At 47.3% G+C, this 22725-nt stretch overlaps 1 long non-coding RNA gene across 1 annotated transcript in view; it reads right to left on the reverse strand.

Annotated features, from left to right (window-relative positions):
- Nucleotides 1–19328: 19328 nt before the first annotated feature.
- LOC307094883 overlaps nucleotides 19329–22725 on the reverse strand; it is a 168650-nt gene continuing 165253 nt past the window's right edge. The window contains exon 3 of the long non-coding RNA XR_013813140.1: nucleotides 19329–19693. This is a non-coding gene — a long non-coding RNA (uncharacterized lncRNA). The remainder of the gene's footprint in view (nucleotides 19694–22725) is intronic.

A 22725-nucleotide genomic window follows, 5' to 3' on the forward strand; every position in this document is an offset into this window, starting at 1 on the left:
AAAAGAAGAAAAAAAAAAAAGGGAAGAAAAGGAAAAAAAAAAAAAAAGCCTTCTTCCCATATACTAAGTTCGGAAACAATAATAGAACTAGACAAGTTAGGTGTAATGTTGCAACACAGTCACAGGCCTGAGTGTTTTTATCTCTGCCTAAGAGGCCGGAACGTACAGTCAGTCACATTAAAATGAAATTGGACTCAACGTTTATTCAATAAATACTTGTCTTGTAGATAATCCAGTGCCGAGCGCTTTTGACACATAAGGACTTAATTTGTCTTGGATAACAAGTTATTAATATGGTACATTTAAACCTGCCGACGGCAATCAGGTTCCTAAGATCTGTGACAAACTCCCATGATCATCGGGGGCAATAATTTGTAGGAGGAGACATTTTGGAGAATGCCTGTCTTGGGCACATGAATGGGTCCACGTACACACGTGCTAGTAACATGTATATTTCATATCACGTAGGGTCAAAAAAAAGTCCAATGAAGTTAAAAAATCTGATTATATTATATGTATTATATAATAGATGTATTATATTACATATGATATATATTCTATATTACATTGTATTATTCATTATATAGCTGTGCCTAATCTTCCCCAAAAACGAGCATGTGTCAAGGAGTTTTGTCTTCGGTAAGATTTCGGAAAGTGCACGAGAAAAACGCCGCGTGAACCCTATTTCTTTGCAAGACCAAAAGCACGAGGAGGTTGGAAATGGCAGAACGAAGCGAACCCCCCCACATTTCTCACCTGGGCTCACCTGGCAGCCAGAGGGACCTGCTGCTGGTACCAGCACGGCCTCTGAGTGCAATCATCTGTCCCTGAAGTGGATCCATCATCTATCCCTGAAGTGGATCAATCATCTATCCCTGAAGTGGTTACTCTGTTTCCTTCTCTAACGGAGGTCCTGGCCAGATGCAGTGGAGTCTGGATGTTTCAACACGGGGGCGTTGCTTTTTCATCCACCCCCTTTTCCTAAATGCCTCTCTTCTTCCCAGCATTCCCGGCACGGAAATGAACATCCCGGTGGAAGGTAATAAATTGCCGCCTGCATATGAAGCCGGGTGGACGTGGCAGCCTCCCCGCTTTCCCTGAGCCCTCCCGATGCACAGGCGGGCTTTACGGAAGCGGGTTTTGCTGTCCACGGACACCCGCGACCGTCAGGCCGGGAGTCCTGGCCGTTTTAATTCGCAGAGAAGTTGGTGGTGGTTAACCCTGGGGGGAGACGGAGCATCTCCACGAAACCGAATCCCTGAGAGCTCCCTCTTAGAAATGCTGTTCCACGGGAGCAGAAAAGCCAGGCAAGAGAAGGCTAATTGAATGAAGAGAGAGAATTAGGTTAGAAAAACGGAGGACACGCTAGTATCACGTTTGCCCGGGTGTAGCTTGAAATGAAGGTGTCCCCGAGTCGCGGTGATGCCAGAGTGTTTAGATGTTGGCCACAGATGGGGACACCTATTGAAATGTGTCTCGGGAAGATTAATAGGGCTTGTCACTGTTGGGAAAGCATGCTTTGCTGTAAATTTCTACCGGCGCAAGATGAATTACCGATGAATGCTCACTTATCAGCCCCATCACTATCGTTCGACGCTAAATCAAATTGAGGAGTTATCTGCAATCAGAAAATTTCTTTTTAAAATAGACATACACCTTTGGGCCCCAAACTCTTTAATAATCCCCGCTCCGAAAACACCCCCCCCCCCGATGCTTCTGTAGCTTAAACAAAATGACACCTCAGTAATGAACATGTTTTTTTAAAATTATGTTTTTCTTGATTTCAGAGAGGAAGGGAGAGGGAGAGAGAGAGAGAGAGAAACATCAATGATGAGAGAGAATCATCGATCGGCTGCCTCCTGCACGCCCCCTATTGGGGATCGAGCCCACAACCCAGGCATGTGCCCTGACCGGAAATCGAACCGTGACCTCCTGGTTCCTAGGTCGACGCTCAACCACTGAGCCACACTGGCCGGGTAATAATGAATATGTTTTTAAGTTCGCACCAGGGACAGCTGGTCAATAGCAAAGTCTGACAGCGTTTTAGGCTTGGAAGTTATTATTTAATGTTTCATAAAATGTGTTTTCCTTCCTCTGAGATGTTTCTCTCTTTTCCTGGAAGGCAGAGAAGGAAGTGGGCTGCGTCTTCCCGTCCCAAACCCTGCCCCTTGACCCAATTGTCATGTAATTCTCTCATGAAAGATAACTATGAGAGGACAGCATGCTCAGGGTAGAGAACAGTAGAATAGGATGAAAGGAAAGACGACAATGAAGGAAATGCATGTTTTCTTTTACGATTTCACGGTGTTGGGTATATCTCATTTCGAAGGTGGTTTGTTTCAGAAATAGATCGGTGGTATCATCTCTTCTAAGCACCCCTAGACCTTTCAATGTAGGAAGAATAACCTTTTAATAAACCACCACCCCTGTATTTCTATAGGGTTTAACAAGCTATCTCCCATGGCTGATGCATTTGATTTTTACTGAAATCCTGTACGTGCAGATATTCTGAACGCCCATCTCGCTGATGAGTAAACTGAGGCTCAGAGAATTATCCGAGGCCATGGAGGTAACAGGAACACAGTCAGAATTTGTACCTAGGTCTCCCAGGTTCCTTTCTTTAAAAAAAAATTTTTTTTTTATTGATGTCAGAGAGGAAGGGAGAAGGAGAGATGGAAACATCAATGATGAGAGAGAATCATCGATTGGCTGCCTTTTGCACACCCACAGTGGGGATCGAGCCCGCAACCCAGGCATGTACCCTGCTCCGGGAATGGAACCGTGACCTCCTGGTTCATAGGTTGATGCTCAACCACTGAGCTCAGGGTTTTCCTACTCCAAGTCATTATGTAAATGAAGAAGATGATGGTGATACCAACAGCAACTAACATTGACTATACTGTATATCAGAACTATGGTAAACAGGTTACTTTATTTAATCTCTGCACAACTCTCCAAGGTAGATACTGTTATTACTTCCATTATTTAAGACTAGAGGCCCAGTGCACAAAATTCGTGCATTGGGGGTGTGTGTGTGTCCTTCAGCCCAGCCTGCACCTTCTCCAATCTGGGATTCCTCTCACAATCCAGGACTGCTGGCTCCCAACTGCTCACCTGCCTGCCTTCCTGATTGTCCCTAACCGCTTATGCCTGCCAGCCTGATCACCCCCTAACCACTCCCCTGCCAGCCTGATTGACGTCTAACTGCTCCCCTGCCAGCCTGATTGCCCCTAACTGCCGTCCCCTGCAGGCTTGATCACCCCTAACTGCCCTCCCCTGCAGGCCTGGTCACCCCTAACTGCCCTCCCCTGCAGGCCTGATCCCTCCCAACTGCCCTCCCCTGCTGGCCATCTTGTGGCGGCCATCTTGTGTCCACATGGGGGCAGCCATCTTTGACCACATGGGGGCAGCCATCTTGTGTGTTGGAGTGATGGTCAATTTGCATATTACTCTTTTATTAGATAGGATAAAAAACCCCAACAATACTCATGGCGTTTAGGGACTTGCCTGAAGGCGACATGGCCACTGAAATCCCGCTTCTCTCTGGGATCTAACAATCTGGGCCGGTGTGTCACAGCGCAACAGAGCTTGGCTGGGCGGCCTGGGGTTAAACTGTAGTTTGGCCGGCTCCTAAGTCTGGCCTCAGCCTCGCTGGCCTTTATTGGCCTGACCTGTAAAAAGGGGTGGTGTGCCCCAGGCGACTGTTGCTTTGGGGTGCTTCCTTCTAAGCGGAAACAGAGGCCCAGAGAGGCCACGCCGCCTCTAAGGATGTGTGGGGACGTGGAGAAGGCGGGGTTTCTGTCAGAGACTGGCCTGCAGACACTCGGCATGGGACAGGGGCTCCGCTGGCTTCCGCTCTGCGGCCCGTGGCCGTTCTTAAGAAAAGCCAGAGCCTCGAAAACTCACTGAAAAGGTCCACCTTTCTTATTTCCCAGGTAGAAAGCAAGAGGAGCCGGCCGGCGTGGCTCCGTGGTTGAGCATTGACCTATGAACCAGGAGGTCACGGTTCGATTCCCCGTCAGGGCACATGCCCGGGTTGTGGGGGGTGTGCAGGAGGCAGCCGATCAATGATTCTCTCTCATCATTGATGTTTCTCTCTCTCTCTCTCTCCCCCTCCCCCTTCCTCTCTGAAATCAATAAAAGTACATTAAAAAAAAAAAAAAGCAAGAGTAAAAACCTGAGGCCTGGAGAGGTCAGGTGACTGATGGAATGTCAATCACCCAGCTCTTTGGTGACAAAGTTGAAAGAAACTAGACCCCCTTTCTCTGGGTCCCCAAACCAAGAACCCACCCCACTCCCCCAAACAGCCCCCCACACTATGTCATGTCCAGATTATAGCTACTGCTCTATTTTACCTTGTATGTGTTAATGTTGGTTGTAGTATGAAATCTTCCTAAATCTCTTCCTAAAATCGAGTAAGCTAACCAAAGAGTCGAAACCGCAATGAAGAATCGCACAAGAATAAGGATATTCCCTCATCTCCACAAGGCCGCTCCGATATTCCAATCTGTATTTATTAGCACCCTCCTTGGACACTTCCACAGCCCAAACTGCTAGATCTGGACTGTCTAATGGTTCCCCAATGGGAACAATCGGTTTTATTTTATTTTTTTTTATCTTCCTTTTCCTGTCCTAAATCACCCTCCCACACCCACCGCCGGCGATGGGAACCCCCGTCTGGGTTTAATCAGAAGTTGCGAGGCAAAAAACGTGCATTATTAAGAAATATAAATATTTTCAGAAGCAATCAAAGGGATGAAAGATTGATTCAGCGTGTAGATTGGACCTAATTCGAAGCAGCTTTTTTCTAATGAGGGCTACTGGGATAGGGCCCTCGGGGAGTGTGTATGTTCCAATGTCGGGCTTCGCTCGGTAGGTAGGGGTGTGGAAGTCATTTCTGCAAGGTGACTTCTCCAGTCTTGGGGTAGTCCACCTTTTCTGCTGCCCTTAGGGACTTGGAGTGGTTATCTTTTTTATTTTTTAATATATTTGTATTGATATCAGAGAGGAAGGGAGAGGGAGAGAGAGCAGAGAAACATCACTGAGGAGAGAGAATCACGGATCGGCTGCCTCCTGCACGCCCCACACTGGGGATTGGGCCTGTAACTGGGGCCTGTGCCCCGACGGGGAATCGAACCGTGACCTCCTGGTTCACAGGTTGCCGCTCAACCACGGAGGCAGGCACGCCGGCTGGCCGAGCTGGAGTAGGTTATCTTTGAGAAATTATGACTAATTCCTTCTCTTTAGAATTTTCATCAGGGAGTCCCTCGCCTTTCACAGCTGGGGAAGTTGGTTTAGCATTGACTTTCCTAAACGCCGTGGCCGTGGCCGGAGGCCCGGGCGGTATGACAATCTCTCTCTTGGCTTCATAAAAGGTACCGCGTTATCTACCTGGTCCATCTCTACTGGCTTTCAAAACAGAGACACGGCAAAGCCTAATCAGCCTCATTAGGATATCTGCTTTAAAACAACGGGCTGCCGCATTTAGCATGCTGCTTTGAAATGGGCCCGCGGGAGCTGGGTGGTCACTGCTCGAATATAGGTATTGCTAATTTGGATCTTTGTCAGTCCGGCCAGCTCTGCGGGTGGGAGCGGGGGGGGGGGGGGGGGGGGGGAGGGAGAAGAAAAAAAAGAAGCCTAATGTGTCGGTGGAATTTTAATACACAAGGGATCAAACCCCGATTGTTGTCTTTTGTTTTTGCTTGCTTTCTTTCTTCCCTTTAATCCCACTTTTTGTCCACACGGCCGTGTGCGAGAGAGGGCTCGATTTCCCTGATACGGCGCCGCGGCCACAGCTGGATGGATTGCCAGAGCGGCCTGGAACGGTCTTGAAAATCCACCCAGCCTGAGAGAGCAAGTTTTCCTTTGTTGTCGGCTGGAGTATTATTTGCTGTAGGTTTTTTTTTTTTTTTGATATACATTCTAAATTAGGCCTGCAAAAGCAGGCTTCATCTTTAATTCATCACTCTCAGCTGAAAGAGATTAGCGATGTCTAGCACACCCTCCTCCCCAGACCCCCCCCCCCCATCCCCCGTTCCGTGCTGACCTCACCAAGTATGGCCTGAAATTAAGTAGCCTCATTCATTCCGAATGGAGAAGAATAATGGAGCGGCGTTTTCGCGATGACCATCACAAATTGTAGGCAGCGTATTTAAAAAGGGCCCTGTTTTCAAACCGTGTAGATTACAGTTCTCACCAGGGCTCCCAATATGCCCGTTAGAAGCAGCCAGGGCAGGGCCTGGGCAGGTTTCGTGTGGCATGTTTGTGTGTGCGCATGCGTGTGCGAGCGTGGGCTGCAGGCCTGTGTGTGTGTTAGAGCCGGGGTGACTGCTCTGATGTCTACGATGACACCCTGGAACACTTCTCCCCGAAAATCTGACGTTACCTGGGCTTTTTTCTTGTTGCCATGAAGACATTTTTTCCAACCTCTCCTTTAGACACCGAAAATCCCCCTTAAAAATGCTCGGTTTTTTTCTATTTTGAGATATTTTTGAAACTATTTTTTTTTTCTCGGTCCCTGCTGTTTGATCATATTTGAAAACACGGCGGAGGGCTAACTTGGATTACAGAATTAATTAAAAACGCCATCTAAGATTAGCTGGCTTCGCCCCTTTGGGGACTGAGCGAGGGAGGCCAACTTTTTGAATAGCAACACTGCTTTCTTTTCCGGCCAAAACAAATCTTGACCGGGGTTCTTTGAGATTCTCCAAGATGTTGTAAAAGTTTATTTTTGCAAGCAGTCGTTTGGGGACTACAGATTAGGAGAAGGGGGGAACCCGCCCCCTCCCCAACTTTTTGTGTGTTTCAGATTTTAATTTGTTAAATTTGTTAACTAATATAAAATGAAGTCAATTTATAAAAAAAGCTATCAGGATTGTTTGGGGGAATTTTACTCAGTGCATATTTCTTAAGAATAAAAATGACCCCAGAATAACTTTGTTTAGTTATTTAAAAAGTAAATACTCCAAGTAATGTAACTACAAAGCTTCCACTTAACTGTTGGAAGGAGAAATGATGTCCTTTTAGGCAAGAAATCTTTGTAGAGCTCACTGACATATTAATCTCCATATGAAGTTACTTAAGATTATTTTGTCTTATAATTAAACTGGAAGCGTGCTGCCTACATTTCCGCAAGCGGAGGCGTTAGAAATTTCTCGAAGCTCACTTTGGCCTAATCGTCTCATCCCAGAAGGCCCGCTGATCTAATGGGCATACATCACTTACGTGAACGAGATCGTCAATCACAAACCGTGAACCTATCATTTGGACGTACAAGATGCAGCCTGAAGTCTCCCCCAACCTTTAGCATATAATTTGAGAAAATGAGCTAGCTTAAAGTCTGGGAGCCTGGCTTCTAGGGGATGAAACGCGAAAACGGAGACAGCTTGAATATTACAAATTTGATTTTTAAAGTCACAGTTTAACGGAGCCAGGACGAAAAGATGAGGCACGGCAGGTCTTTCAATGTTGGCAGTAAGAAATACTTTCTGTTACCTATAATTTGGAATTTCCTGGCTAATATCATAGGGTATGAAATAAAGGCGGTTAGTTGCAAAAATACGTAGCTTGACTCATTAAAGCACACATTACCAGAAGTATATTTTCCTAATTTACTATTGAGACAGAAATGTATGCATTCTAGAGTATTCCAATTTGCTCAAATACTAACCAGCAAGTCTTAGTTTTTAATAATTTTTTTTTTTTTTTATCCACTGAGGTGAAAATGGCAGAAAACCCATAAATATAAGGATTAAGGCTGCATGCAATTGGAGTTCATTCCAATGACAAAGCCAAAGTAAAACTCAGGTGAACTTAGCAAGTTTCGTTTGGTACCCGCCTGGAACGATAAATCCTCGTTGGGTGCTTCAGAGTCGAAGGAGGTTCAACGGAAATTCAAACCAGCTTTCCCCAAACCGAACCCAGACTCGCTCCGTTTAGGGTAAACTACAGTTGTGTTTTGGGTTCATAAATAAAGCTTTCATCCCACTTTAGCTAATGATGGATAGATGAGGGGCTGGGGGGGAGAGAACTGGAAGATGTGTTTGGAATGACTGTTTTTGCCTATTTGATTTCATATTTCCTGTACATTAAGAACAGTATATGAAGCCAATTTCCAATGATGTATGTGCAAAGGTGACATATGAGAGCCCACTGAGGACAGTGACAGTTAAGTATACATAAAGGTTTTGTGTGGGTTTGAAGAGAGAGACAGAGAGAGAACATCCATTTGTTATTCCATTTATTTATGCATCCACTGGTTTTTAAAAATATATATTTTTATTGATTTCAGAGAGGAAGGGAGAGGGAGAGATAGAAACATCAATGATGACAGAGAATCATGGATTGGCTCCCTCCTTCACACCCCACACTGGGGATCGAGCCCGAACTCAGCCATGTGCCCTTGACCAGAATCAAACCCGGGACCCTTCAGTCCACAGGCAGATACTCTATCCACTGAGCCAAACCAGTCAGGGCTGGCTGGTTCTTTTCAAACATTTTTAAAGAAATATTTTTTAAATTGATTTTTTTAGAGCGAGAAGAAGGGAGAGGGAGCGAGTCATGGGTTGATTCTTGTATGTGTTCTGACCCAGGGATCAAACCCACAACCTTGGTGTATCACAACCGAGTACCCGGCCGGGGCATCCGCATGTTTTTTTTTTTTTAATCAAGGAGAGCCTAGATGAAATACTAACGGGCATTTCTTGAGTGCTTACTGTTTTAAGCTCTGCCTTAGGCTCAGTTCAGTTGACCATAACACTAGCAGGCAGTCCGGCTGGTGTGGCTCAGTGGCTGAGCACCGACCTATGAACCAGGAGGTCACGGACCTATGAACCAGGAGGTCACGGTTCCATTCCCGGTCAGGGCACATGCCCGGGTTGTGGGCTCGATCCCCAGTGGGGGGGTGTGCAGGAGGCAGCCAATCAGTGATTCTCTCTCATCACTGATGTTTCTTTTTTTTTTTTTTTTGACATTGACTCTTTCATATTTGGTATTGGTGATTTGTGTCTACTCACTGTTTTTTTTTTTAAATCATTCTAGCTAGAAGCTTATTACTTTTATTTTATTTTTTAAATATATTTTATTGATTTTTTACAGAGAGGAAGAGAGAGAGATAGAGTTAGAAACATCGATGAGAGAGAAACATCGATCAGCTGCCTCCTGCACACTCCCTACTGGGGATGTGCCCACAACCAATGTACATGCCCCTTGACTGGAATCGAACCTGGGACCCTTGAGTCCCCAGGCCGACGCTCTATCCACTGAGCCAAACCAGTTTCGGCATCATCACTGATGTTTCTCTCTCTCTCTCCCTCTCCCTTCCTCTCTGAGATCAATAAAAATACATTTAACGAAATAAAAACGGTGGCAGGCAAGCACTGCTATTCCCCATTCTATGGCCGGGGAAGTGCCATAATAACTTGTCCAAGGTCACCCTGCTCGTTCAGGGAGCTGGGCCCCGGAATGTCTTGTTCTGGAATCTCTGTAGAATGCGGTCAATCCGGGGAACACGCTGCTACACACTAGGAATGAGGCAGACGCTTTCCAATTTTTAAAAAAAAATTTTTTTTAAACTCTGGAGAACAGTGAGTAGTAAATGCGATGGGAGAAGCCACGGGAGAGAATGCTCACTCCTGTCTAACCTTCTTACCCAGAAGGAGGGAGCTGGCTTCCCAAACCTCCCAGAAGCCTTTGCGGCCTCCCCTTGGAATGCCACCTATGTAGGCCACGGCAGGGCGGCAGATAAACCGAGTGGAATTCAGAGGCAAAAAAGGACAAGAATGACAGGGCGAGAGCGTGACTTGGGAGGAAAGGTCAAAGGAACGGACGAGGCGGAACTCAGAGAGAAGCAGTGGCTAGGGTAGAGCTCAGGACCGTTCTGGAAGTATCTAGGAGGACAGCGAAGGCCTGGCAGGGAGAGCAGAGGGATGCGAGGAGGAAGGTCTAAGAGAAGAACCGATGATGGGAACTTGGACTTGGTCCTGGTCTTCCAAGACCCATGAGCAGGGCTACGTTTCCTTGGATCTCTAAAGCCCAAGCCAGCCCTTCCCCAGGAATAAAATTTTGTGCCCTGACTTGTGTAGGTCGAAGCAGAAAAACAGGCTTCAGAAACAGGGTTTCAAAAATGCTTTCCTCAGAATAATACGTGGAATACCCTCATAACCTTTATTTTGTTATTTTTTGTTAATCCTCGCCCAAGGATATTTTTCCTTTGGTGTTTAGGGAGAGAGGGAAAGACAGAGAGAAACATCGATGTGAGGGAAACACATCGATGGGTTGCCTCCCGCACGAGCCCCAACCAGGACCCGGGCCAGGGAGGAGCCTGCAACCGAGGTCCGTGCCCTTTGACCGGAATCGAACCCAGGATGCTTTGGTCTGCAGCCCGACGCTCTATCCACTGAGCCAAACCGGCGAGGGTCCTCATCACCTTTATAGTCACTTTCTCATTTCATCCTCATGCTGAGTTTGCAAGGGATGTATTATGTCCACTTTACAGACATGAAAACTGAGGCTCAGGGAGGTTGTTACGGGCCCAGGGTCCTCCCTAGGCCTGGACCCCTCCCAGAATATCACCCTGTCTTTTCTCTCACAACATCCCCATGGCTTTGCCCTGATGTCACTAAACATCTGGTTTGCAGCCAGATTTCATTATGCTGCGTTACCCTCCAGGAACGTACGGATAAGAACACATTGCACTGGAATGAGGCACAGCCCGGCTTCTGCGACCTGGCTGACATCCTGTAAGAGGTGGCTCAGTCTCCCGGCTCTTGAAGAAGCTGGTCATGTCAAGGAAACATCCCACAGTCGGCTCGGATGGGGGAGCCACCCATAGATGGGTAAACATCCCCCCACACACCCACACACACACACACACACACAAGGAGGCCCCAGTGAAATCGCCTGGCTGTTTACAGGGGTCTCAGCGCGGATGAAAACACTGACTTACGCCCCAAACTTCTCCCTGCCAGAGGAGAGAAGTTCCAGGTTCTTTCAAAGTATGTGAAGCATCCGATCTGAAGAGTGGCAACAGCATTTGGGACCAATTACCCAGATTAAGAGGCAACAATGTTCTGTTTACAATGTGTAGCCAAGAGCCGTTTGGCCCTGGCCCGCAGGCTGGAGACTGTAAATTACAGACGTTTCAGCCGCACGCGGACTCCTCTTTTGACCCGTGTGTCTGAGCGTGGAGACGAGCAGGTAGGAAAAGCCTGTTGTTATTTGCCCTGAAATTGCAATGAATGGGGAGCTGAGTATTCTCTTCCAAGTAGGATGCCCACCACACAGATCCCTGCCCTGGGAGCCTGGACTTCTCACCCAGGGAGAGTCTAATTGCGTCTGACGTGTCAGGATGTGGTTCTGCCGTTTGCCACTCCTGGAAAAATGATCTTTTTTTTGCGAAAGAAGTTAGAAAATCAAGACTTTCTGGCATCTTTTGCTTAATTACCTTGCACTCCAATAGTACCCCGTTTTTCAATAGATAGTGGGTTAGCCCTAACCGGTGTGGCTCAGTGGATAGAGCATTGGCCTGCGGATTGAGAGGTCCCAGGTTCGATTCTGGTCAAGGGCATGTACCTTGGTTGCAGGCACATCCCCAGTGGGGGGTGTGCAGGAGGCAGCTGATCGATGTTTCTCTCTCATCGATGTTTCTAACTCTCTGTCCCTCTCCCTTCCTCTCTGTAAAAAAATCAATAAAATAAATGTGTGTTTTTTTTAAAAAGACAGTGGGTTAATCAGTAAAAATGACAGCTCATCCGGTATGGCTCAGTGGTTGAGCATCGAGCTATGAACCAGGAGGTCACGGTTTGATTCCCGTTCAGGGCACATGCCCAGGTTATGGGCTCGGTCCCCAGTGTGGGGCGTGCAGGAGGCAGCTGATCCATGGTTCTTTCTCATCATTGATGTTTCTCTCTCTCTCTCTCCCTCTCCCTGTCTGAAGTCAATACAAATATATTTTTAAAAAATGATAGAGTGGAGTTAGTATCAGAGAAGCTGTGCTGCTGAGAGTGGTTAGACCTAGATCATGGCAAATACAGCCAAGTGGGCAAAAAAACCCCAACCCCATATTTGGCCCAAACTTGGAGGCTGATAGGGGTTTGGATCATTTGGGCCTCAGATTAGGTTTCCTTTTACAAACAAAGACCAGTCCCCACTTTGTGCAACGCGGATGACTCCCAGATGAGTATTTTGGGAAAATATTCATCTTAAATCTTTGAACAGAATCCTGATGGTCAGGGCTTGACCTTGGCAGGGGGGAAGGAACCACAGAGGTCAAAGAGCAAGGGGAAGCCACGGGACAGGCCGGCCAGACGCCGCCATGGGGGAAAGGCTGGTCTTATCTCCCCGTTGGCGGTGGTGCCTACGTGTTCAGAGATCCGTCGAGCCACCCTCAACACCACGTCTGCACCCGCGAGCTGGAAAGCGCACAGGCAGGGAGCGCGCGCCTCTGTGTCATGCTCTGTAGGTCGGAGGTCATTTAGATGAAACCGTGATTGAGGTTCTGAGGGTGGCGTGCGATGGAATCTTGGCAAGTATTTTTATCCAAGAATCCAGTGTCCACTGAATGGAGGGCTGCCCTCTGAGGACGCTCATATTTGATATCATTCCAGTCCCTTCCCACGCCAACATATTTTCCTGAGAGAAACCGATCAAAAACCCAACTCCACTGGATTCTGGAGTTCTCTAACCTGGGTTTATCTCCCCATCATGGACATTTTCTGCAGTGTCGGAGCCTCCTGACACTTACAATTAACTCACAAATTAACTTCGAGATGATAGTAAGCTCTCAGCTAAATGATCCCGTGCCCACTGGGGAGCAGACCAATTTTCTAGAATAAGGTTAGGACTGAGTCGCTCTGTAGCAGTGCTGAGCGTGGCTGTATAGAGGGAGGAAGGAATCCAGGTGTGAGAGGGGAGATGGTATCTGCCTTTAATTCGGTCCTTGCTCAGCCCTCGGATATTTCTTCAGCTACGAAACAGGGACAACCGGTTTTGAAAACATTCTGGAATCCAAGGCTCCGGAATAGAATCAAGAAGTCTTGGGCCCGGCCGGGGTGGCGCAGTGGTGGAGCGATGACCTAGGAACCAGGAGGTCACGGTTCCATTCCTGGTCAGGGGACATACCCGGGTTGTGGGCTCCATCCCCAGTGTGGGGCGTGCAGGAGGCAGCCGATCCATGATTCCCTCTCATCATTGATGTTTCTCTCTCTCTCTCCCTCTCCCTTCCTCTCTGAAATCAATAAAAACATATTAAAAAAAAGAAAAGTCACAGATTCTTCCCCTCAAAAGATCTTGGAGAGCCCTAACCGGTGTGGCTCAGTGGATAGAGCGTCGGCCTGCGGACTCAAGGGTCCCAGGTTCGATTCCGGTCAAGGGCATGTACCTGGGTTGTGGGCACATCCCCAGTGGGAGGTGTGCAGGAGGCAGCTGATCGATGTTTCTCTCTCATCGATGTTTCTAACTCTCTATCCTTCCCCCTTCCTCTCTGTAAGAAATCAATAAAATATATATTTAAAAAAAATAAAAAGATCTTGGAGAACCAGGATGCCCACTTCCCCCCGGAGGTCTGGGATGGGCAGATGCCTAGGCAGACGCCGCGGCAGAAATTTCCAGAAGGTGTAAGTTCAAGGCAGGTGACACACACACAGGAAGGTCTGGGTGAAGGCCGCCACTTGGGCCAGGGCCAGCCACCCGGAGAGAGGGGCGGGTCAGGGCTCAGGGACCCCACGGTTACCGCTCTTGGGGAGCTGTGCTGTGAGGAAGTGTGGTTCCTTCGATGAAAGCAGCAATCTGTGTCTGGAGCATCTTTCTGGAGCCCCTCTCTCCTTTAGCCCCCGGCAGACTTTCCAACACTCAACAGCTTCCCTCCTCCCCAGCCCTCAAGCGAGCGCGTCTGTTTTACTGGCTAAACCCCCCCTAGCTCCCCGGATGATGTGGACACAGAGGGTTTGCTTTCCCGGGTTTGCCAGAGTCTCTCTCTCTCTCTTTTTTTTTAAAAAATATATTTTTATTGATCTCAGAGAGGAAGGGAGAGGGAGAGAGAGAGAGAAACATCCGTGATGAGAGAGAAACATGGATCGGCTGCCTCCTGCACGCCCCACACTGGGGATCGAGCCCGCACCCCGGGCAGGTGCCCTGACCAGGAATTGAACCGTGACCTCCTGGTTCATAGGTCGACGCTCAACCACGGAGCCACGCCGGCCGGGCTGCCAGAGTCTGTTAAGAAATGCCCAGGGACAAATAAAATACTCAGAGTGACCAGGACCGTCCGCCAGGCCTCGGGCCTGGCTTTAGACACGGAGACAGGGAGGAGCCCCACACAGTGGAGTCAGATCTCAGTCATCCAGGTCTCGCACAGGGGGGGTTACTGCATTGACGAATGTCTCATGTTTTCCCCATTAAAGTGCATTTTATTTTGGCTTTCTGGTAGCTTTTAGAGTCTGTGTGTCATCTTTTATTTTATTTTATTTTTTTAAACAAACTGACTAGTGTGTCTTTTACAGTTTTGCCCAATCATCGATCTAAATATGGCAAAAGCCAGGCTTGCTGGGGTCTTAGGGTCTTTGATGTCACGAGTGATTATGTGGGAAATTGTTATGGGTTTATTTCTTCAATTAGCGCATAAGCAGTGCTTAACTGTAGGGTCTCTGGAACTGGGTTAAATCCTGGTCCTGCCAATACACCAGGTGTGTGGCCTTGAGCATGTCGGTTTGTCTGTGTCTCAGTTTCCTCGTCTGTAAAATGGGGATAATAGTGCAACTATAGCATTTATGTTTGTCTTGATGGTTAAATGAGTTGATATGGTGAAATACTGAGACTAGTGACAGGCACAGAGCAGGCACTAGTTATTATACAAAGAAAATAAATCGCCGAAACCGGTTTGGCTCAGTGGATAGAGCGTCGGCCTGCGGACTGAAAGGTCCCAGGTTCGATTCCGGTCAAGGGCATGGACCTTGGTTGCGGGCACATCCCCAATGGGGGGTGTGCAGGAGGCAACTGATCGATGTTTCTCTCTCATTGATGTTTCTAACTCTCTCTCCTTCTCTCTTCCTCTCTGTAAAAATCAATAAAATATATTTTTGAAAAAAAGAAAAAAAGAAAATAAATCAAGACAAGATCCCTAAAGACAGTGTCTAGAAGACTATGGAAACTCATCCATTCACATGCCCAATATACCAGCCCCAAAGATGTTCTAGGCACAGTGTTCGTCTCCAGAGAAACAAATATTAAAAAAAACCATGTTTTTAATTGATTTTTAGAGAGAGAGAAAGGGAGAGGGAGAGAGATACAGAAACATTCATGAGAGAGAAAAATAATCGAGCAGCTGCCTCCTGCACCGCCCCCACCGGGGACTGAGCCCACAACCTGGGCACGCGGCCTTCCTGGGAATCAAACTGGTGCCCTCTTGGGTTCCTGGGTCGATGCTCAACCACTGAGCCACACCGGCCAGGTGTCCATGCTCACCTAAACATGTTCGCTCTTTTCCTCCTGTATTAACACAGGCGAGCTCAAAGAAGCAAATCCACCAGCGGGTTCTTCTTGTGTGTGTTCACTGGCTCCCCCTGAGGCGATCACCCACTGGGAGAGGTGGGAGGAGCACCCTGGGGGTGGGGTGGGGGGGGGGAGCACGGGTAATGTGATCGCTGGGTGTGGAGCGTGGAAAGGGCTAATACTTTTGACAGCGGCCGCCCTAAAGGGTGTAGCGAGCCATTTGGAATTTGTACACAGCCTGCCCTCTCCATTCCGCACGGCCCGTATCATACCCGTAATCTCCCGGGGAAGACATGCCATTACACTCAGCGGGCCGAGGTCTGCCCCAGCGTATACACACCCTGCCCCCGGCCCCGTGCCACTGGGGCGCCTCAGTGGGAAGTGTGAGGGGCATACGTTTAGCCCAGTCACACCACAGCGGGCGCAGCGCAACTCGGGGACCTGGCCTGTGCGTGGGAAAGGCTGAGGACGAGTTGAAAAGCTGCCGGTTTGCGGAAGAAATCCTATCCCCGGAGCAGGAAGAACGGAACCTGATCCTCTCCACGCTGTCCTCGTCCCGCAACCCGCTGACCCCGGGAGGTGGCCAGGAGGCAACTCAGAAAGATGGGCACGAGAAAGGCGGGCGGCTACCGGGCATCCACCGGTGTTTGCATCCAGTGTGAGGGCCACGCCTCCCTCGGAGATCCTCAGACGTTTATTTATCAAACGTTAAAGGGATATCTTGGATCCAATGACCCTCTCTTAGAGCGTTTAAAATGCACGAAAGCCCGGCCGGCGTGGCTCAGTGGCTGAGCGCCGACCTATGAACCAGGAGGTCACGGTTCGATTCCCGGTCAAGGGCACATGCCCGGGTTGCGGGCTTGATCCCCAGTGTGGGGCGTGCAGGAGGCCGCCGATCCATGATTCTCGCTCATCATGGATGTTTCTCTCTCTCTCCCTCTCCCTTCCTCTCTGAAAGCAATAAAAATAAATAAATGAATAAAACGCACGAAAGAAGGGCACAAAGATGCCACGCTTTTCAAAGTCACTAGTCTATTCTGAACCTCCGACTGTCATGGGCGTTATACCACATAACATGGTACTGTCAGGCGAGTAGGACAATACACATGTCCGTCCTTGCTTCATGTTTTCCACCGTGTTACCTAATGTGATTCTCTGGGTTTTCTTTGGCCTCTCAGACACCCCCAGATCAGACCTAAGAAGCGAGCAGGTATCGCTGACCGCAGGCCCGGCCCGCAGCAAACTCCAGATTTCACCTTACTTTGAGCCCTCACCATTGTAAAGAAAATAAATCAATCACGTCTATCAGTGATCATCAGATTCGCTGTGGGTTGCAGGGCAGAGCCTGGGTTGGAGTCCGGGCTCTCAATGTGTGTCTCAGGCATGTTACCTAACACCTCCAAGTCCCCGTTTGCCCACTGCTCCTTGAGGTTAACAACATCTTTTTTTTTTTTTTTTTGGTTAATCCTCACCTGAGGATACTTTTCCATTGATTTTTACAGAGACTGGAAGAGAGAGGGAAAGACAGAGAGAAACATCGATGTGAGAGAGAGACACATCGATGGGTTGCCTCCTGCACGAGCCCGGACCAGGGAGGAGCCTGCAATCAAGGTATGTGCCCTGGACTGGAATCCAACCTGGGCCTCTTCAGTCCCTCTTTAGTCCGCAGGCCGACGCTCTATCCACTGAGCTAAACCGGCTAGGGCTCACAACATCATCTTCACTGTGATGCTGTACAGACAGCGCCAGTAAAGATGTGTGAGACATGGAGCACAAGAGAAAGGCTCAGGAACAAATGATGCAGATGCCATCCCATGTGGTACATAGTAGGCACTCAATTAAAGCTTCCTCCTCCTCCTCCTCCTCCTCCTCCTCCTCCTCCTCCTCCTCCTCCCCCCCTCCCACTACAGCCTAACAAGTCCACGCTCACGCAAGCCTGTGTACAGTAGCAAAAATACTGCCCTTAAAGAAAGTGACTTAATTAAATCCTCTCCCATGAATGACAAATGCCACGGATCCACAGAACACACTTAAAGGTACAGCCAGCCCTTGATGGTTATTGTGGAAAGATAATAATGAGCTCTTCGAAAAGGAGGAAAAAAAAAAAAGAGTAAGCAAGGAATGGAATTAGAGACTCACCACGGCTGATGAACGGCTAGGCGCAATGGAGGTTTTAGCTGAGTTTAGCATCCCTGCCTCTCTGGACCGAGAAGGGGGTGACCATTTAAACCAGTCAAATGTTTAATTCATTCCAAGTCACACCGCTTTTCTTTCTTAGTTTGGGAAAGACCAAAAGCCAGGCGTGATTTCTGTTAATGCTATAAAACGATCATGTTTCAGGATAATGAGTTCAGATATAGAAAACTCTCTTTCTTCGGAATAAATTAAATTCCTTGTCATTTCTCCCCCCCTCCCACCCTCCATTTCTTCAATATGGGGGCTGTAGCTCAGACTAGAATGAATCCTGTGTTCAAAAATGACATCATTCTTGATGACGTCCCCTCGTGCTAAGAAAGGTGGGCTAGGTCACATTACAGAAATAATGCGATCCCGAGCGGGGAAAAGTACAATAGGTTAATTTGAAAAGTATGAATAATTCAACAAAGAGCCAGGCATTTCTTGTTACCTATTTCCCCATATTAAAAAAAACAACAAAAAACACGCTGCTTTTCGGCACCTGGAACTTTCTGATTGCTCTCAGGGAGGAGATGCAGTTTTGTGTTTACTGGAAGACAGAAAGAACTGAAGTTTCATAAATTTGGGAAAAGCACATACAAATCTGTGTGTGTGTGTGTGTGTGTGTGTGTGTGTGAGTGTGTGTGAGTGAGCACGCGTAGGAGGTGACTTTTCTTAGTTCACAGTTATCTCTGGTTTGAAGTCGCGGTTGGAAAATGTCAAAGTGAAAAGAAATTGGACAGGATCTGCATCAAGTTCAGGGCTTTACGGAGCATGTGTGTGTGTGTGTGTGTGTGTGTGTGTGTGTGTGCGCCCGTGCGCGTGTAAGAATTTGGTAGTGGTGACAATGTGGCCACGTTTTTATTTTTTAATCCTCACCCGAGGATATGTTTCCATTGATTTTTTTTAGAGAGAGAAAGAGAGAGAGGGAGAGACAGAAACACTGATGTGAGAGAGACACATCTATTGGTTGCCTCCTGCATGCACCCTGATCAGAGCTGGAGACCGAGCCTGCAACCGAGGTACATGCCCTTGACCGGAATACAGCCCGTGACCCTTCAGTCTGCTGGCCGACGCTCTATCCACTGAGCCAAACTGGCCAGGGCTGGCCACTTCTATATGTGTAATACAATCAGCAGAAACGAAACCAAAAAAACCCAAGATTTACTCTAACTAGAAGTTTAGGATGCAAGTCAAGCTCTAAATCGAGTATACACACATCCAAACCTACATGATCAACTCTTGAAATGCTTTTTGTTTTATGAAAACCTACAGGAAAATAATAAAATTCAAAGCTGCTTCCTTTTCTAGGGCTGATCGCAGTCGCCTCTCAAGTCTGGCGCATTCTGTGGCCCAGGAATCTAGTTGAACAGAAATTCTTTTAAAAAAACAGGGTACCCCCCAGGCCCCCCTGCCCCTGCGCTCATCCACATTTTGTCTCCATTTTGCGTATTCCCTCCACCCTCCAGCACATGTCAGATCCCAGTATCATATCACCCTGCATCGAATCGATTTAGGACACTGAGCCTCTCACCCACGTTTAAATGCCCCATGAAAACCTAACAGCACCATCAACAACACGAGCACAGCACGATGGGAGACGGGCCAGCGTGGAACTGGAAGGAAGGGCGAATTTTTTTCTCAGAAAGACGGGCAAAGGGGTCAGGCAGAACGAGGAGCGAAAGAAAAAGCAGGGCAGGAGCGGAGACGGGACCTAAATTAGCACAGGAGGCTATGTTTATTAATAACCCTGCTGACCCACAGGCCCCTGACACGAAATACATTAAGTATTGTTGGGACACTCTGCTCTGTCACTCAAAGGAGGAGCGAAGCAAAGGGTGTTGGGAGCTGCAAAGTTTCCGAGCACAGCCTTTCCAAAAAAAAAATAAAACATTAAAATAAAATAAAATAAGGAGAAGGCATAGACTCACCAGGTTGAGAAGGCCCGTGGTCTGGGTTCCGCTTTAGTCTCGTTCTCTCCGGTGGCGTTCTCTGCGGGCAGCCTTCTGTATGTTTCTACACTCTCAGAAAACTAGGATTTAAAACACAGAAGAAAAAAAAAAATATATATATATATACACATTTTAAAAATATATTTTTATTGAGTTCAGAGGGGAAAGGAAGGGGACAGAGAAATAGAAACATCAATGATGAGAGAAAATCATTGATTGGCTGCCTCCTGCACGCCCCACACTGGGGGTCCAGCCCGCAACCTGGGCATGTGCCCTGACCGGGAATCGAACCGTGACCTCCTGGTCCATAGGTTGATGCTCAACCATTGAGTCAAGCCAGTCGGGCATGGCTCTTTGTTTTTTTTTAAAAAAAAAACATTTAAATTTCTCAATTATTTGAAATTTATTCTAGTCTTTGCTAAATAAGAATCTCTTTTCTAAAAATCTCTTTTTCTTACTGATCTAAATATTGTATGCCATTGGGCCTGTTTCCTTGTTTTTAAATTTCATTTCAACATCTTTTTGGTCTCATCACTTCGTTTGCCAAAACCCTCTCTTTTTGTTATAATTTATGAAGATGCTTTTGTATCTAGTAATGCAAATTCTTCCTCATTACAGTTCACTTTCTGGATTATACTCCCTATTTGTTAATCCATAAGAACGCATCAAATCCAAAATATAAGAGAATACAATTTATACACGAATGTGTGGGAATTTGAGGTCTTTTAATACTGAGTTTTCTCATGTAGAAATAAAGCATGCCTTTTCATTTCTCCTTCCATATAAACTTCTGTTCAGTTGTGGTTTCCCCATGGAATAGAGTCTCAAATTCTCAATATAGTCTTAAATTTATTCACTGCTACGGTGAGCAGAATTTCTCTATTAAATTTTATAAGTGTTTGCCGAGGGAAGGTATTCACTTAGGCGTTTTTATTTTGTATTTGCCACTTTACTGGTTTCTTATTCAAATAGTTTGCCCGTTGATTCTAGCCATCTAAGTAAATATTGTCATCTGCCAATAATGATACATTTGTCCTCTTCCTCTAAATTATATAATTTCCCCCATCTTATAGCAAAAGATGAGAACTTGCAAATAGTTTAAAAATATTCTTTACTCAGAATGCCTCCAATATTTCACTACCAAGTATCATGGCATGATTACAATGTGTTTCTGAGAAGTTCTAGTTATTTTTCAAAGGTTTATTCTTTAAAAAAATTATTTTTAGCTCTAACCGGTTCGGCTCAGTGGATAGAGCGTCGGCGTGCGGACTCAAGGGTCCCAGGTTCGATTCCGGTCAGGGGCATGTACCTTGGTTGCGGGCACATCCCCGGTGGGGGGTGTGCAAAGGGCAGTTGATTGATGTTTCTCTCTCATCGATGTTTCTAACTCTCTCTCCCTCTCCCTTCCTCTCTGTAAAAAAATCAATAAAATATATTAAAAATTATTTGTAATCGGTTTGAGAGTCACACACATCAATTTGTTGTTCCACTTATTGATGCAGTCATTGACTGATCCTTGTATGTGCCCTGACCGGCGATCAAACTTGAAACCTTGGCGTAGTATGACGATGCTCTAACCAACTGGCCTACCCGGCCAGGGCCAGAAAAGTTCTGACTTGTAGAACGTGTTTTTAGCCTCAGATTTTAACCACCCTGCCTGAATCTTCAGGTCACTGGGCCCCTGTCTCTCTCCCAGGGGACACAGCCCTGCTGCCCAGTATTGACCAATCTGACCCTTTTACTATAGGAGGGTCCTATCTCTACACAGAAAACGCCATCACGTGACCACTGATGCTTCCTGTCTCGTGGAAACCCGTCCGGTTTACTACAGAAAGGCTCTCTTCCCGTTCTCAGACCAGCACATTACAAATCGGAACCACGATGGTTGTATTTGTACACCAGATGCAACTGCAAGGCAGTATTCTGCCAGCTTACAACTCAGATTCTTTTTTACGTGTTTGCATTTCAACCAAATGCCAAACTATTTTCTCACATGGAAATGATCACTTCACTTGAATCGGCTGACTTTTTGCCAGCCCCGAGTAAAAAGAACCTGTTTGATTTTGCCCATGCCGTGCAGGCAGGATCGGCTCCGTGGGTTGGACTGGTTAGGACGATAGCATGTGAACATAGATGGAGGAAGTTAGCCTTAGTGCCAAGTTACCTACGGGAAGGGTGAAGGGTGAAGGGCGTTGCGGTGGGCCAGACCTAATCAGGGGGCACTATGGACACATCTCTGTATCATCCGAGCTTGGTTTCCTCATCTCCACCAGCCTCACAAGCATAATGTAAGCATGAGAGACACCACGTGTGTCAGGCGTTTGTTAGGGCACATGGCACCTAGCAGGTGTACTAAGAGGACCTGTGTGACGGCAGGAATATGGGCCATGTTATAGATAACAAAATGGAAAGACGATAGCTTTCTTTACTATAACTTTCTATGGAGAGTTAACCCCATACATGCTCAAAAAAATTTTTTTTTATGGTTAATCCTCACCTGAGGATATTTTCCCATTGATTTTTAGGGAGAGTGGAAGAGAGAAGGAAAGACAAGAGAAGCATCGATGTGAGAGAAACACATCGATGGGTTGCCTCCTGTACGAGCCCCGATCAGGGCAGGGGAACCTGCAAACGTGGTATGTGCCCTTGACCGGAATCGAACCCACAAGCCTTCAGTCCTCGGGCTGATGCTCTATCCACTGAGCCAGACCGGCTAAGGCAAGAACTGTAGGATTTATCCAAACAGATGCACTTCTAAAGGACTCCCTCTCACCCCTGCCCCTGTCCCACCTCCCCCTGCTTCCTCCTCTGTCAGGCTTGGCCTTGGCCGTGAGTACCAAGCGTTACTGGACCCGGTTTCTGTCTCACATCCTGAGGGACCAGGGTTTTGTCTTCCTCAGGGCAGGGGGGGCTGGAAAGACTCCTCATGTTGGTATTATAATCAAAGAGTCACTGTGGCCATCAGCCTGGAATTTAAAAGCGTCCTTCTCAGCACGTCTTCATGTTTCCAAGCTGTCAGCCTGATAAAACATCCTCATGGGCCTCACACTTAGGCCGTGACAAAGCTGTTTTCTTCCGTCTTTCCGGAAGCGAATAGAGTTTTATTTGGTCT

This window comes from Cnephaeus nilssonii, assembly GCF_951640355.1.
Source record: "Cnephaeus nilssonii genome assembly, chromosome: 24".
NCBI lineage: Eukaryota > Metazoa > Chordata > Mammalia > Chiroptera > Vespertilionidae > Cnephaeus > Cnephaeus nilssonii.